This window comes from Bos taurus, chromosome 6, assembly GCF_002263795.3.
Source record: "Bos taurus isolate L1 Dominette 01449 registration number 42190680 breed Hereford chromosome 6, ARS-UCD2.0, whole genome shotgun sequence".
NCBI lineage: Eukaryota > Metazoa > Chordata > Mammalia > Artiodactyla > Bovidae > Bos > Bos taurus.
The window spans coordinates 46,217,144-46,233,930 of NC_037333.1; the positions used below are offsets into that span (position 1 = coordinate 46,217,144).

Below are 16,787 nucleotides of genomic sequence, written 5' to 3' on the forward strand. Positions count from 1 at the left end.
CTATGGACTGAACTGTCTAAATTCCATAGCAAGATGGATAAGGTCCTCCAAGATCTTATCAAGATCTTGTCCAGCTTCACCTTTCCCCAATCCTTTCCCCACTACACCCTTCCGCCTGACTCCCACATACCAGCTATGCTCAATTATGTGTGGTTCTTGGAAAATATTCCAATCCTCAACCCTTTGGCCCTGTGCCATGCTAGTCTCTCTGCCAGGAACACCCATTCCCACCATTCATTAGTCTCCCTCTCACTAGGCTGAGTGAGAGGTTGCAGGCTTCCCTGACCACCTCCCACAAGCTGGGTGACCTGTCCCTCTTCTGTGCTCCTGGATCACTCTATCATCATATTGTCTGTCTTCTCCCACTAGACTGTAATTTCTGGCATGCAGGAACTCATCTTATGTATCTTCAAATCCCAAAGTCGAGCACCATACATAGACAGAATAGGTTTTGAAAAATGCTTGATGAATTAATACGGAAAAAAGTATTAAATGAACAAAGTTTTTAATTTTGGCAAGGGAATAAGACAAATCCTCTAATACAAGGTATGATATGATGAGATCATGAGGAAAATCTAAACCACTTTGTGGGCAGCCAGAAGGGACAGGGGAGCCTGATGGGCTGCCGTCTATGGGGTCGCACAGAGTCGGACATGACTGAAGTGACTTAGCAGCAGCAGCAGCAGCAGCAGCGTAGAGACAAGGCAGTGATGACTTTCTTGTAAAAGAGTTGAACTTTGGTTTTGAAAGTCATCAAGGATGGTGATAAACAGGCAGTGGAACTGGAGATGATGAGGAGAAGGTCGAGGAGTCATTCCAGAGGGAGCCCTGAGCACGAATGGCCTGAGATCCCAGGCCAGCACTCAGGAGAGCTTTTGTGGGGGCAGTGAGGAAGGTGCAGATGGGGGTGCTTCCTCTGACCATGTAGACACTGTCTCCAAACGTGTGACTTTACTTATTGTTTCATATACTGACCCTCCCTGGGCTCTGCCATCTTTCCTTCCTTCCTCAGCTTCCTCTGTTAGTGGGTGAGGTTTCCTGTTAGTCGTTCTGAGAATTGTGGTTTTCATAGCTTCGGAGACCAGGAATGCCTGCCAGCAAAATCACCACTGAAGATCCCCAAGAATTCCAAGATACGATTCCTCGCTCTGCTAACCCGGAGGCTCTAGGGAGCACCAGCCTTGCAGGGGGTTAAGCTGCTCTCCTCACGGTGGGGGTCCCTCCTTGACAGAGAATTCAAGGCCACTAAGGAAGAGCCCTGTGCCCTCCACTTTTTGCCCAAAGCCAAACTGTAAAGACCAGGATGCTTGCTATTTAAAGGAATCCTGCTATGAATCATTTCCAGGACAGACTCTTGTAAAGTGAATTGCCATTCTTTTCTATTTTTTGATTAATAATTTGAAAACCTATATAAGGTAAATTTCCATTTTTCTAGAATCCACACAATATATATGTATATATGTGCGTGTATGTATATAAAACTATGCAGTAAAAGAAAGACTACAAAAAAAAATCAACATTCATAATAATGACAATAAAATACTACAACTCCTAGGATGACTTCTGAAAATTTAACTTGTTCAGTTGCTCAGTCATGTCCAACTCTTTTGCAACCCCATGGACTGTAGACCCCCAGGCTCCTCTATCCATGGGATTTCCCAGGCAAGAGTACTGGAATGGGTTGCTATTTCCACCTCCAGGGGACCTTCCCAACTCAGGGATCGAACCCACATTTTCTGCATTGGCAGTAGATTCTTTACTACTGAGTCACCAGGAAAAATTTAACTACTAGTTAATAATTTCTTATGGACAGTTCAAAAAAACCATTTGGTAGCAAAACTTGACTTGAACTAATGATAAATTATTTATATTTATTTGTCTCACTTAGAGTAAATATTCATGCCTTTTGCTGCAGACATATGAATGTATTTTGTTATAGGGTGCTGCCCTCAACCCTGCTGGGGGCATTATATAACATGTAGTTCCTGAGAGTTCATACTCTCAATTCCAGAATGCATCGGGCCCACAGGGTTTCAAATAAGGGGTTACGATCCTGAACCCATATAAATTGTATTCATGTTTATTTTAGTGTTAGACATTTAATTCCACTCTGTGAAGTGGAAATAATGGCATTCCCTTCAAATTCCTGCCACTTTCCTGTCCCCTGCTGGACCCATACTTCCCCACCCTGCTCTTTGTCATAGGTGTCCAGCCAGGCAAACAGCCTCATTTCTGATGGCCTCTGGATGGCCAGTGTCAGGGGCTGGCTGGAGAACCAAAGGAAAAGGAGGTTGGAGTATCTTCTCCCCACTTCCTCCCACTTCAGTGTCGATCACAGGCACCACCTACCTGCCTCCCCAAGTCAGCTCCTGCAGGTTGGCCCAATTCACAGTCACAACTCCAGCCACTAAAATCCCCCCCTTGCTCCTTCCTTCAGCTCTTAGAGATAGTATTTGCTCCCTACTCTTGCAGAAGGTGAATGCACCCACCTCCGTGTTTGTTCTCTGACCCTGCCCACATCTCATAAGCAGCCTGTTTATTAGAGTCTCTCCATTTGAACCATCTGGAGTGAACGCTGTTTCTTGCTGTACCCCAACCAATATACTGACAAATCAGAGAGTCCCTGCAATGCCCTGTAAAATACACTGATCTGGGATCAAGAGGCTCAAGTTTCAGGACTGACTGACTTTGGGCAAGTCACTTCACTTTTCTGCTCCTTCGTTTTCCTATCTTCAAAGGGGCTGATAATGCTTATTTAAGAGCGTTCCTTGGTCCTAAGACAGATCAGTGTATGTAAGTGTTCAGGAAACTCCACAGAAATGCTAAGAATTCAAGAATGCTTAGGAAACTAGAATATGCAGTTATTCCAAATAGCCTAATCTCTCAGATCTTCTGGATAAGAATGTCTGCTTTGTGTCAGTTCAGACCGCTACAATAAAAACAGCATGGGTGGCTTAAGCAGCAAACATCTTGGGATGTCCAAGATCAAGTCTCTGGAAGATTTAGCGTCTAGTGAGGGGACACTTCCTGGTTTGCAGATAGTCATTTACTCCTTATATCCTCAGCTGATGGAGAGAGAGGTCTCATATCTTCTCTTCTTTTCATAAAGGCATTAATCCACCATCGGAGCCCCACCCTCATGATCTCACCTAACTCTAAGTAACTTCCAAGGCCCTACCACCTACTACCTACTATCTCACTAGGGTTAGGGTTTCAACCTATGAATTTGGGGGAGTGGAACACAGACATTAAGTTCATGACACTTTGTTAAAGCAAAATCTACCTGTGCCCTGTGCTGAGACTGAGGTGACCAGAAAAAGGAAAGTTCCCAGCCTGCCCTTGCTCTTCCCACTTGTGCACCTTCTTCGCTGCCTAAACTTAATTTTTATCATCCAGCTTCAGTGAGTGTCTCAGGCAGAAGCTTCTGTGCTTTGGCCTTACAAGGATAAATCTATTTTTTCTTGTCCATCTTTTGCTGTTTTGTAATTATTTGGGTTTCATTTTTATGATCTTCAATATTTTGTCCTGTTTGATGGACTTCTCTATCTGTTTTAAAGTCACATGTGTCCCCTAGAGTATAAAGTAATAATAATCTTTAGTAAGAACTCTGTTGGGCTCCCCTGGTGGTCCAGGAGTTAAGAATCTGCCTTGTAATGCAGGGACATGGGTTCAGTCCCTGTTCAGGAAAGATCCCACATGCCACCGGGCAACTAAACCTGTACGCCATGAGCACTAAGATCGCACCCTAGAGCCCGTGCTCTGCAACAAGAGAAGCCCGCTGCAATGAGCCCAGGCACCACACCCAGAGCATAGCCCCCAATCTCTGCAACTGGAGAAAGCACACACAACAAGGAAAGCCCAGTGCAGTCATAAATAAATAAATATTTTTTTAAAAAGAACTCTATCACTCACTGAAATTCTCTTTACCGCCTTAATCCAAAACTATTTCAGACAAGAATCTCTTGTGGATTTTTTTTTTTTTTATCAGTAAGAAATTGTGCTTTGGCTTTAGAAAAATCTAGATCAATTTTTTTGTGTGTGGCCAAAATTCATCAGAAAGATTTTACTCTGTACTTCAGTCATATAGGCTCGGCCTAAAAATCTGCTCTTTTCCTGGAGTTGGTCATTCCAGCACTACATGGGTGTTCCCCATAAAAGGGAACAATCAACAAGATTAAGTTACTTTGAGTTCTTAATTGGTTTGCCAGAACTTCCTCTTCCTATCACAAAACATAGCCTGAGCAGCACATTCAGTTTTGCCTAATTCTGCCTGGAACTTTAGTGAACAGGATACATTCTGGAAATAAAAGTGACTTCACATATAGATGACCAGTTGATACTTTTAACCTCCCAATAACCCTTATTATTATATGGGGCTTCACTCATAGCTCAGTTGGTAAAGAATCTGCCTGCCATGCAGGAGACCCTGGTTTGATTCCTGGTTTGGAAAGGTCTGCTGGAGAAGGAATAGGCTACCCACTCCAGTATTCTTGGGCTTCCCTTGTGGCTCAGCTGGTCAAGAGTCTGCCGCAATGTGGGAGATCTGGATTCGATCCCTGGGTTGGAAAATCCCCTGGAGAAGGGAAAGGCAACCCACTCCTGTATTCTGGCCTGGAGAATTCCATGGACAAAGGAACCAGGCAGGCTACATACAGTCCATGGGGTCACAAAGAATCGGACATGCCTGAGTCACTTTCACAACCCTTATTATTTATCTTTACCAAATCTAGTGTCAAAACGGCTTTGAGGGTTGTTCAAATTCTTTTGATCCCTGAGTTTCCTTTTACCAAATTTACTAGAAATAAAAAGGACATTCTTACAGGACTTGGAAACACTTTGATATGCAGACATTTTGATCATGCTAATTATAATTATATTTAATTTCTGTGATTTAGTAAACTTTTCCTTCTTGATAATTTATAGTTATATACCAAAAACAAACAAACAAACAAAAGACCAGAATTAATCTCTTTTTTGGTAAGACATTGCCTGACACCTCTGTAGTGTATGTGGTAAAAAGTCCTACACATGCCTGGGTTCCAGGGCAGGAATGCATGTACCTTCACCTCCTAGACTTGCTATACCCGTCAAGGGCCACAGAATGAATGAATATTGCCTATTGTAAGTTAAACAGAAGTCCAATTCAGCAGAGCTGTCCCCATAAGCCCTTTTATCATGGATTAGCAGATTTTTTTTTATCAGGGCCAGGTAGTGAATATGTTAGGTTTTGAGGGCCATGTGGTCTCCACTGCATCTTCTCAATTCTGCCATTATAGTGTTAAAGTAGTCAGAAGTGTTAGGCAAGTAAATGGGCATAGCTGTGTTTCAATAAAACTTTATTTACAAAAGTAGGTGTTGGGCTAGATTTGACCTGGGATCTTTTAGCTTGCCGTCCCTTGCTTTATTTCTGAGCAATTGCTATGTTGTGCTGTAATTATCTGAAACGTGTCTGTCTCCTCCATAAACCTATATACTTCTAATGCAGATTCTCCCCTGTTAAACATTTTCAAAAATAAAGTCCAATCTTTGGGCAACCCTTCATTAAAAAAATTGATTCAGGCGAGTCATCAGTGGATACTAAAACAAGTGGGAGAGTTTAATGAGAAACAAGATATTTACATAGTCTCTAAATATCTCCCCACAACATACTTATTAATTACAAAGGGGAAAATAGTTATTTTACCAAGGAGAAATCTGACAAAAACCTCCTCAATCAAGTGATCAAAGTTAAAATACCTGGTCATGGGGTAAATCAACAGCATATGTCTCACTTCTGTATGATTCCTTCCAAAAAGAAATAATCTGAGTCCAGTTGTGTGAAAACATCAAAGAAACCCATACGGAGGGGCGTTCTGCATAATACTTGGACTGTATCCTTCTAAATAGCATTGCTTCAGGAGACACATAATTTTTCGAGGCAGAAGCCTGGAGTGTGGTGTGTCTCCCTTTGCTTGGCAAAGCAATAAAGCTATCTGTTACTGCTTCACCACTCCTCACCCCCACCCCCTGCCAAAATATCGGTGCCATGAATGACAAAGACTGAGGAATTGGTTCAGACTAAAGAAGAGAAAAGAAACACGACCAGTGAAGGTGACATATAATCCAGGGTTTTCTTTTTATTAAGAAATAAAATCCTTAAAAAATCCCTCTTATTGGGAAGACTGACAAAATCTGAAAATCTTCTGCAGATTGAATAATATTTTGCATCAAAGTTGATTTCCAGATTTTGATAATTGTACAGTGGTTATGTTCTTGATTTTAGTAAATACACACTTAAGTATTTACAAGTAAAAGGGCATCACAGCTGCAACAAGGACGATCAGTCGTCTCAGTTTGCCTGGGACTGAAGGAGCGCCCAGATATAAGGCTTTTTCTAAAAATTAATTTTATTTATTTTTGGCTATGCTGGGTCTTCTGGAGAAGGAAATGGCAACCCACTCCAGTGTTCTTGCCTGGAGAATCCCAGGGACGGGGGAGCCTGGTGGGCTGCCATCTATGGGGTCACACAGAGTCGGACACGACTGAAGTGACTTAGCAGCAGCAGCAGCATGCTGGGTCTTCATTGCTTCGTGGGCTTTTCTCTAGCGAGCAGGGCATACTCTCTAGTTGTGGTGCCCAGGTTTCTCATTGCAGTGACTCCTCTTGTTGCAGAACACAGGCTCTAGGGCGTGCGGGCTTCAGTAGTTGTGGAGTGTGGGCTCAGTAGCTGCAGTTCCCTGGCTCTAGAACGCAGGCTTAACAGCTCTGTCACATGGGTTTAGTTGCTCTGAGGCATGTGGGATCTTTCCAGACCAGGAATTGAACCCATGTCTCCTGCACTGGGAGGCGAATTCTTTACTACTGAGCCACCAGGGAAGCCCCTCTCCCTACCCAGATATAGGATTTTTGATACTAAAATCCATAAAGGCCCAGTCAGACTGGGAGGGTTTGGTCACCCCAGTTGCAGTGAACTCTCGAAACGATTCAGAACAAAAATGTGTATGTGTGTGTGTCTGGGCGTGTCTATGTGTGTGTCTGTGTGTGTGTACATACATAAATAAATGTGGTAAATGTTAACATTTGGGGGATGTGAGTGAAGAACCTTTGTACTATTCTTGCCACTTCTGTATGTCTAAAATTATAACAAAATTAAAAAGTTGAAAGAAAATAAACAGTGTGTGTTGCTCAGTTGTGTCCAACTCTATGTGACCTCATAGACTGTAGCCTGCCAGGCTCGTCTGTCCATGGAATTTTCCAGGCAAGAATATTGGAGTGGGTTGCCATTCCCTTCTCCAGAGGATTTTCCTGACCCAGGGATCGAACCTCGGTCTCCCATATGGCAGGCACAATTTGAAGAAATGTCCTCCTAGATAGATAGATTCAAATGTGTTTTTGGTGTCGTAGTAATAAATAAGTCAGACAGGACTGAGCACTCATGCAGAAAATACAGTGGCCCAATGTAGGAGCCATGGTGAATAGCAGCCACCTTGACTTCAGGGGAGGGGAAGCCCTGCAGCACCCTCGCCGACACACCAGAAGCCTGTCTTAGGTGCCATGCTTTTAGATGCAAGTTAGAGCTGAGTTGGAAGATAACTGAAAGTCATAGTTCCCTCCGACTTTTCTTCAGGTACACTCTCTCAGTCCTCGGAACAACCTCAGGAGTGACTGTCAGAAACCTTTCTACAAATGAAAGGAAAATATCATGAAAGAGTTAAATAATTAATGGAACACAAGCTACAAAAAGGAATGAAAACCAGATATAAAAGCAGAAGACAACAGAAATGCCTAATAGCAGGCTGGACGGGGTTAGGGTGGGGGTGGGCAGTTAAACACCGTACCGAGTCAGTCCCTACAGGGGAAGAGAAAGTGGTGTTTAGTGTTATTGAGTTAAGTTAGTCGAGTTACATTCAGTTTGTGTTATGTGAATCCCTTTGTGCATGCAGGTATATGTTTAATCTGAATGTGTATGTATCTGTGTGTGTTCAGTTCAGTCCAGTAACTCAGTCATGTTCGACTTTTTGCGACCCCATAGACTGCAGTGTGTTAGGCTTTCCTGTCCATCACCAACTCCCGGAGGTTGCTAAAACTCATGTCCATCAAGTCAGTGATGCCATCCAACCATCTCACCCTCTGTCATCCCCTTCTTCTGTCTTCCATCTTTCCCAGCATCAGGGTCTTTTCTAATGAGTCAGTTCTTCGCATCAGGTGGCCAAACTATTGGAACTTCAGCTTCAGCACCAGTTATTCCTATGAACATTCAGGACTGATTTCTTTTAGGATGGACTGGTTTGATCTCCTTGCAGTCCAAGGGACTCTCAAGAGTATTGTCCAACACCACAGTTTAAAAGCATCAATTCTTCAGCACTCAGCTTTATTTATAGTCCAACTCTCACATCCATACATGACTACTGTGTGTATAAAGCTATATATTAATGCCTATACACACATTTTGTGCTAATAGAAATGACAAAAGACTTCTCAAACTTTAGCGTTCATAAGAATCACCTGGTGAACTTGATATTAGTAAAATGTGTATTAATATCACTCTCTGCTCCTGGTAGCCCAGGAGGGGACCCATGAAATCTGCATTTCCAACAAGCACCTAGAATCTGAAAAGCTGTCAAACTATTTCTAATATTTTCACCTGGAGAGTAGGCATTTTTACTTTTTACTTAAAAATTTGTATTGTGTAAATATTTTTTAAACAAGCATATATCACTTTTATACTTTTAAAATCTATTTCTCACCCTGCCTGGACCCCAGTCCTCTGACCACACCCCACAACCACTTGACAGCTACTGAACTCAAGACCAGCTCATTACTGGCAGTGGAGACTCAGATCCCGGGGGAACCAGAGTGCTGTGAGACTATCCTGTAAAAGTGAATCTTTCCAGATACCAGGCTTAAGGTAAGCCCAGGGGCTAATGTACATTTAGAAAACACATCTGAACTTCTGGAAGCCACAGCTGTGGCATCTCCAAAGAAATGGATGCCAGGGAGGCCAGTGCACAACAAAAGCAGGTTGTGACCTCCAGGGCAGCTGCTGGAAGCAAGGACAAGAGAAATCCCCAGCGACTAACTGTTCCTAGAAAAAAGAATAACTGGACTTTTTTATTTAGTGTTTGCAACTTGCTCTAAACTTGGGCATCTGTTTCCTCTCCCAAGGTGGCGGCCCACGGACGTTCTAGGAACCAGAGATGGCACCTGAAGATCGAGATGGCTGGGTCAGTATCTCTGCCATTGGGAGTGCTTGGAAGGGGTGCTGGAGCTTTTGGGTCACCCATTCCTGCTCTGATTTGCTTCCTGAACAGAGTGGGGAATGATGGAGAGAGGAGGGAACCACATACACAGAGAAGGAAAGACATAAAGTCTAAATGGACCCAGCATCTTATCATTTCTCATCATTTCCATCACACACACATGGATGCAGCTGCCCATGTATCTCATCTAAATGACTGTGATGGCCATATATTTGGCAGTAGCAACATCAATACCCATGATTGCCCTGCTTCTGCTCTTGTAACTTTCAGTCTGTTCTCAACACTGCAGCTGTGGTCATCTTGTTAATACTATATACATCAGATCATGCCACACTGTTACCTCCAGTGGCTTCCCATCTCACTCAGAGTAAAGTTGAAACTCCTTACAATGGCTCATGAGACCCTTCCCAGTCTGGTACTCAGATGCCTCTCTAAACTAACCAAATACTAGTCCCCACCTTGATTACTTCTCTGTAACTCTGCTGACCTCCTGCTCTTCCTCAAGCTACCCAAACATTTCATGCCTCTGGACATCTGAGCTTGCCGTTCCCTCAGCCCAGAATGCTTTTCCTAGGCTGACATATCTGCCTGACTTTCTTCCTCTTAAAACTCAGCTCTTTGCTCAAATAACGCTTTTTAGTGAAGCCTTCTCTTGCCACTATGTCTGTCTAGAACTGCAACCTTCAGCACACTTCCTTTGCTTGACTTTTCTTCTTAGAACTTACAACCACCTAACATAGTGCCATTATACATTTAACTTATTTGGTGATAATCTTTGACCCCGTTGGACTGAAAGCTCCATCAGTAAATGGATTTATTTGTTTTCAAGGCTGTATTCTGAGTGCCCAGAACATCTCCTGGAATACAGTAGACACATAAGTGTCTGTTGACTGATTGCTAAATGGACAAGAATCACTCCACTCAGGTTTCTGCATGTCCTGGCCCTCGTGTTGAATTTGATGTAGGAATGTATTGGTCCCGATGTGGTGCATGGAATAGAGGACCTTTGGACTTAAGCATGCATGTGACTAAATACTCAGAAGCTTCAGACTGTTGGAAAGGTCTTCAAGTCCTAGCTACCCTTTCTCTTAAAGATCCCACATCTTAGAAAATTCTTACATCTTAGAAAATCTATTCAAATACCTACCTTCCACATTAAACATAATTTTGGGTTAAATTTTTTAAAAAGAACTATTATAATTTTGCTTCTGAAATCATTTGGCAGAGAGTGACACTGTTAATTTACAATTGGCTCTGACTTTCAGCAGTTACACACTTAGGAATTCTTTGGAAGTGAAGTCAAATCTAACCTTCAAATGGTCTCCAAATGTCATGAAATTTTCCTGAATAATCAATTCAACAGTTAATGAGATGGGGATAATGCTATGCTTTGTGGGTGTTTATGTAAGCCTTGGATTCAGGTTTTATAATATGAGAACAGATAATCATTTTCACTGGGGACTCAGTCAGGTTTACATGCTCCTGGAATCTCATTGCACCCAGGTCTTGGACCTAGAAAATCCAACAGATAAAATAGTCATGGAGAAAATTGAAGTGTCGCTTTATTGCTTTATTGTGAGTCCTTGGCTGGTGGGAGACGTTCTGTGAGCATGGTGAAGAGCCAGTGGCCGTGGCTGGGCTCGTTGTGGTTGGGCTAGGAGTCTTCCTCCAAGACTGCTGTTATGCACAAGCTGGGCACCCATTCTTGATGTGTGGCAGACCTCTGGTGGCCAGGCAGACCACTTCCCTCCTGACCCTTGTCTCCATCATCTCCTGGGCTCTGGCAAAGGAAAATACTTTCACTTACATTTTATGACACTTCTGCAGAATTCTGTTGACTCATGTGAAACAAGATGGGGGATTTTTCTGCAGCAGTTGCCACCTGGGGCAACAGATCTGTTAGTCAGATCATCTGCCAAGCCGGGCTGTTGTCTGTGCAGGGCATTTTTAATCATGTAACTTTCAAAACTGTCCCTCATCTGCAATGACATTAGTCTGGGTGAATTTTTTGCCCAGTGTTAAGCTGTCAGTGGTTGAGGTTTTCCTGTTGCCTTCTCTGGCAGAAGCACATTTATTTTTCACAGAAGAGCCTGACTGAAATGATCCGTGCAAACTTCCTTCTGGAGCTGAAAAGAAAACATCTTATTCCTAGCCTGTGCCATCCACTGAAAACCTTCTCAAACCCCAAACTAGTGACTGTCCTAGGGGACAGATGTCATCTAAAGTAAGCGTGGACCATTTTGTTTGTTTTTCTTGCTAACGCTGCATGACTTTAAACTTACTCCATAAATAAAAGAGACAGGAACACAATAGTCTTTATACTTCCTACTTTCCTCCCAAAATGCTGACATTTCAAAACCCCATGTTGTTGTTCAGTTGCTCAGTCTTGTCCGACTCTTTGTGACCCCATGGACTGCAGCATGCCAGGCTTCCCTGTCCTTCACTGTCACCTGAAGTTTGCTCACATTCATGTCCATCGAGTCTGTTCAGTTCAGTTCAGTCGCTCAGTCATGTCCAACTCTTTGCAACCCCATGGACTGCAGCATGCCAGGCCTCCCTGTCCATCACCAACTCCCGGAGTTTACTCAACTCATGTCCATTCAGTCGGTGATGCCATCCAACCATCTCATCTTCTCTCGTCCCCTTCTCCTCCTGCCTTCAATCTTTCCCAGCATCAGGGTCTTTTCCAATGAGTCAGTTCTTTGCATAGGTGGCCAAAGTATTGGAGTTTCAGCTTCAGCATCAGTCCTTCCAATGAATATTCAAGACTGATTTCCTTTAGGATGGACTGGTTGGATCTCCTTGCAGTCCAAGGGACTCTAAAGAGTCTCCTCCAATACCACAGTTCAAAAGCATCAATTCTTCTGTGCTCAGCTTTCTTTATAGTCCAACTCTCACATCCATACACGACTACTGGAAAAACCATAGCTTTGACTAGTCAGACCTTTGTAGGCAAAGTAATATCTCTGCTTTTTAATGTGCTGTCTAGTTTGGTCATAACTTTTCTTCCAAGGAGCAAGCATCTTTTAATTTCATGGCTGCAGTCACCATCTGCAGTGATTTTGGAACCTCCCAAAATAAAGCCTGCCAAAGTTTCCACTGTTTCCCCATCTATTTGCCATGAAGTAATGGGACCAGATGCCATGATCTTAGTTTTGCTCAGAGGACCATTGAGCCTGTGATACTATCTAAACATCTCATCCTCCCATATGTTTCCCTAAACAAAGCTTCATGAAAATATGTATTAAAAAGTAATACAATGTTTTTTAGGTTATTACAACCCAAGAGGAGAGAGGCTGACTGCCTGTGGCTGTGGAAGGTAGTTTACCTCTCTTGGTAAACAGCAGGTATGTCTAAAAGGTTTAAAATGGAGATATGGTTGAAGACTTGAGATCCATGTATGCTTTTTCATTTAGACATGTAGGTAAGCAATATTCTGCAACAAAGTTGCAAGCAAGATACAGTTTTTTCAATTTATTTTTTAAATTGGAGTAAAGGTCCGTCTAGTCAAGGCTATGGTTTTTCCAGTGGTCATGCATGGATGTGAGAGTTGGACTGTGAAGAAAGCTGAGAGCCAAAGAATTGATGCTTTTGAACTGTGGTGTTGGAGAAGGCTCTTGAGAGTCCCTGGGACTGCAAGGAGATCCAACCAGTCCATTCTGAAGGAGATCAGCCCTGGGATTTCTTTGGAAGGAATGATGCTAAAGCTGAAACTCCAGTACTTTGGCCACCTCATGTGAAGAGTTGACTCATTGGAAAAGACTCTGATGTTGGGAGGGATTGGGGGCAGGAGGAGAAGGGGATGACAGAGGATAAGATGGCTGGATGGCATCACTGACTCGATGGACGTGAGTCTGAGTGAACTCCGGGAGTTGGTGATGGACAGGGAGGCCTGGCGTGCTGCGATTCATGGGGTCGCAAAGAGTCGGACATGACTGAGTGACTGAACTGAACTGACTGATAGTTGCTTTGGGGCTTCCCTGGTGGCTCAGACAGTAAATCCACTTGCAATGAGGGTGACATTGGTTTGATCCCTGAGTTGGGAAGATCCCCTGGATAAGGGAACAGCTACTCACCCAGTATTCTGGCCTGGAGAATTCCAGCAGTCCATGGGATCACAAAGAGTTGAACACAACTGAGCGACTTTCACACATGTGCACACATAGTTGCTTCACTATGTTATGTTAGTTTCTGCTGCACAACAACATGAATCAGCTATACATATACACGTATCCCCTCTCTCTTGAGTCTTCCTCCCACCCCTCCATAGCACACCTCCATCCCACATCACAGAGCACCAGGCTGAGCTCCCTATGATATACAGCCCTTCCCACCAGCTAGCTACTTTACACATGGTAGTGTATATATGTATATGTCAATCTTCTCTCTCAATTCCTCCCACTCTCTCTTTCCCCTTGTATCCACAAGTCTGGTCTCTATGTCTTCGTCTCTATTCCTGCCCTGCAAATAGACTCATCAGTACTATTTTTCTAGCTTCCATATATATGTGTTAAAATATGATAGATACAGTTAACAAATATTTCCTATTCAGAAACACTCTCTAGAAAACTAGATAGTGTTTAAACACATCAGACTCCTAAAGAATTTTTGTGGACATTTGCTACTCACCCCTCCAGCATGGAGTCTTCCTTTCTCCATGTTGATATTCTTTGTGGATACACATATTCCACCTTCACTGGTGGTCTAGTTGGGATTGACCCCAGCCCTGGCTCCAGGAATGAACTATAATTGGCTGAAACCAATCAATGTATCCTATTCCTCAAGCCATATGGGTTGATCAGGGATGAGTTCATGATTCAATTTAGGTCAATGATTCATGGCGATAAACACTGATATTAAGAAAAGAGAAAGAGTTCAAAAAAGCAGCCTAACTTTATACCTCAAGGAACTATAAAAAATGAGAACAAACTAAGTCCAAGTTAGTAGAAAAAAAGACAATAGGAAATATTAGTGAACATAAGAGCTGTTTTTTTGAAAAGGTAAATAAAATAGACAAAACTTTAACTGGAGTTACCCAGAAGAAAAGAGGGAGGGCTCAATAAGCAAAATTAGAAGTGAAAGAGGAGACATTAAGAGTAATACCACAGAAATGCAAAGGATTATAAGAGATCACTGGGAATAATCACACGTCAACAAACTGGACAACTGAGAAGAAATGAATAAATTCCTAAAAGCACGCGTGCGTGCATGCTTAGTCACTTAGTCGTGTCCAGCTCTTTGCTACCCCACGGACTATAGCCTGCAAGGCTCATCTGTCTATGAGATTATTCAGGCAAAAATACTAGAGTGGGTTGCCATTTCCTACTCCAGGAAGATCCAGGAGATCTTCTGGACCCAGGGATCAAACTCACGTCTCTTGCATCTCCTGCATTGGCAGGAAAATTCTTTACCACTGAGCCACTTGGGAAGCCCTATACAACCTACCGAAGCTGAATCCTGAGTAAAGAGAATATCTGAACAGATTGATTACTAGTAAAGAGTTTGAATCAATAGTCAAAAAACCTCCAACAAGAAAAGTCCAGGAGCAGATGGCTTCGTCACTGAATTCTACCAAATATTTAAAGAATTAATACTAATCCTTCTCAGACTCCTCCCATATGGGCCAGGGAGACAGATGACAATCACAGGACTTATGTAGAATGTTAAAAGAGTTTCTCTGTCCCGGGATCACACCTGGTGTGGTGTGAGGATGAGAAACTTCAGTCCTGGGGAGAGAGCCCAGAGCTGCAGGCGGCTTTGGTGTGGAATCTGGAGCTGAAACTGTCAGCACTGGAGAGACTGAAAGAGCCAGATCCTTGGGTGGCTTAGCCTCAGTGAAACCAGCCCTACCTCGGGATTTTTCAGTTGTGTAAAACAATAAGCCACATCTAATTGAAATCTCTGTCACTTGCAACCACAAGAAATCTAAATGGTTCAAGGCTGCTAAAGCTACTCCTAGCCATGCCCAGCCAGCCTCTGAAGAAACTGCAATTTTGTGGTGACTGTGTCTTTGTTTCTTTGCATTTGCGACTTTTACCTCACCAACATACTCCACTCCTCTTTTTTCACATGGAACCCCATTGTTTCTTGTTTCCCAAACTCTCACTCCAGCCATCCTAGCTAACCCCACATCCTGGCTCCAGTAGAGAACCTGTGACCCAGGCATAAAATGGCATTCCAGCTCACAGGGCTATTTGATAGGGTCACAGATGGGTGCGCTATTCCCGGATGGCCAATGAAAATAAGATCCAGGAGTTTCAGGTCTTATTAAAAAGGCAATTGTTGGGTATGCCGAGGGAGGAGGGGACATGTGTGCCACTACATGGAGAGAATATTCCCGAAAATGAAGCAATAGAAAGGAAAGAAGAACAAGATACAAAGAGATGGTAAGAGAAGGACCAAGTCCTAACATTCATTGTCTGAGGCCTGGTCCAACCATGCCTGAGGCATGTTCAGCAAGAACTTCTTTTTTGTTAACAACAGTTTGATCTGGGTTTTCTGTCACTCAAATTTAGAATATTGATTATATAGACCTGATTTTTTTTCACACTAAAATATTTTTATTTATTATAATATTCTTCTTTTCCCCTAGTACAAAAGTAATACATGATTAACGCAGAAAATCTGGAAAAGAAAAGAAGCAGCAAAGAAAATAAAGCACTTTTCATACTACAACTCTGTAATGTCTGCTAACCTCTTCATATATGCTCTGAGTCTTTTTCATATGCATATTTATGGAATTCTACAATATAATTTCCAAATTATGCAGGTGCACTATAATTTCTTTAATTCTTCCTTTTTAACAACTGAAGTAATTTTCTTTCTTCTTTTCCTTCTTTCTCTTTCTTTTTCCTGTTATTTACTATTTACTAACATAAACATCTATGTTGGTAAATCTTTGCACACATCCATTTCCTTAGAAAAAATTCCACTGCCATATGCATAATAAATTTCTCATGAGGTTGCTCCCAAGTTTTTATTATATATAATGCTTAAATAGACACATTTGTACAGAATTAACTCCTAGAAGTGGAATTACCGGGTAGAGGGCATGCTTGGTGAAGGTCTTGATCAAATCGCCCTGCGGAAGGTTACTTAACCCTGTTCCTCTGCGGCTCCTCCCCATGATTGCACACACTGCATGTTACTATTACCTCATTACTATCAAGATGAACGTATTCTTCATAGTTGGCTGGCTATTTGCATTGATATTTCCTTAACTTTTTATTTTCTATTGGAGTATAGTTGATTAACAATGTTGTGTTAGTTTCAGGTAAATAGCAAAGTGATTCAGTTAGTTAAACATACACATGTATCTTGTTTTTCAAATTCTTTTTCCCATTTAGATTGTTACATGATATTGAGCAGGGTTCCCTGTGCTGTACAGTAGGTCCTTGTTGGTAACCCATTTTAAATAGAGCAGTGTGTACATGTCAATCCGCAACTCCCTAAGTATCCCTCCCAACCCCCTCTTTACTCTTCCCCCTTGGCAGCAATTAATTCATTCTCTAAGTCTGTGAGTCTGTTTCTGTTTTGTAAATAAGTCCA

General features: G+C 42.5%; 1 long non-coding RNA gene across 1 annotated transcript in view; it reads left to right on the top strand.

The window, feature by feature from the left end:
• The window catches only part of LOC112447154 (uncharacterized), a 32,698-nt gene extending 16,784 nt beyond the window's left edge, over positions 1–15,914 (top strand). The window contains exons 2-5 of the long non-coding RNA XR_003035264.2: positions 8,743–8,887; positions 9,145–9,203; positions 12,510–12,586; positions 15,832–15,914. This is a non-coding gene — a long non-coding RNA (uncharacterized lncRNA). The remainder of the gene's footprint in view (positions 1–8,742; positions 8,888–9,144; positions 9,204–12,509; positions 12,587–15,831) is intronic.
• The last annotated feature ends 873 nt before the right edge of the window (positions 15,915–16,787 follow it).